This window comes from Glycine soja, chromosome 10, assembly GCF_004193775.1.
Source record: "Glycine soja cultivar W05 chromosome 10, ASM419377v2, whole genome shotgun sequence".
In the NCBI taxonomy this organism is placed as follows: domain Eukaryota; kingdom Viridiplantae; phylum Streptophyta; class Magnoliopsida; order Fabales; family Fabaceae; genus Glycine; species Glycine soja.
Window position 1 is genome coordinate 40,008,282 of NC_041011.1, and position 1,113 is coordinate 40,009,394.

Consider the following 1,113-nt stretch of genomic DNA (forward strand, 5'->3'; position numbering starts at 1 on the left):
TGTTAACATCGGTTCTAAAAAAACCAATGTTAACTCACTCACGTTAACATCGGTTTTCCAAAAAACCGATGTTAGAAAATGATTAGTTAACATCGGTTTTTTTCCAAAACAAAAACCGATTTTAATGTTAACATCACTTGGTAACATCGGTTTTTTTTTAGTAAAAACTGATGTTGAACCTACATTTAAAAATGTATGAACCAAAGCCCTATTTTCTCGCACTCTCTTCTTCTCTGTTTCAGCTCCCTTTTCGCCTTCACTCTTCACGTCATTGTCTCGGCTCCCTACATTTAAAAGCATTGTGTCTTCAAACTCTGGTCTTCACACTCTGGTGTCGACGTCTTCTGCCACCGTGACATCTTGCGTCTTCGTTAGGTACCTTCCCTTTATTACACCCTTTCTCTTTTTATTTGGTTTCTTTGTGGTGACAGGTACATCTCGTGCTAGGTACCTTCCCAGCCGCAGCGACATCGGCCTAAGCATTTAATGTTTTGTGTTATGCTTTCTTTGTGGGCATAGAAATCCCAACTATGTCGATATAGTAAACTTGATACACTTATTCCTCATGTCATGACAAAATGTTATGTTTTTATGTATACTGAATTGTGTTATGCAATAATCTTATAATGCTAAAGTTATGACACTAGATTGTGCTATACATTGGTGTTGTCTGGTTGTAGTTGATTGAGCTTAAAGAAGCAAAGACATATTCCTCCTGAAGGAAATCTGTTTTATGTATAGATCAACAATTTATGTATTGTATTGTACATGTATATTCAATACTTAGAGTGAGATGTAGCACCATAGATAGCAGAAGTTTTAGCCTTAAGATGGAGTCTGCAACTGAGAATTAATTATAGGATGGAGAGGATTGAAGCTGAGTCTGATTTTCATTTTTCAAGTTGTTTGCGCATGCTTTAAGGATAGTAAAGGAAGTCCACAATTGCTCTTCAAATTCAAAGATTGTATTCAGTTAGCATAGAGTTTTAACTTTTTATCTTTATCTATTGTGAAAAGAGATAACAATAAACCAACACATGTTATGGCACCACTTGCTAGGTCCTACCAAAATTGTGTGGGAAAACTTGGTGCCTCGACAAGCCTATGTAAGAC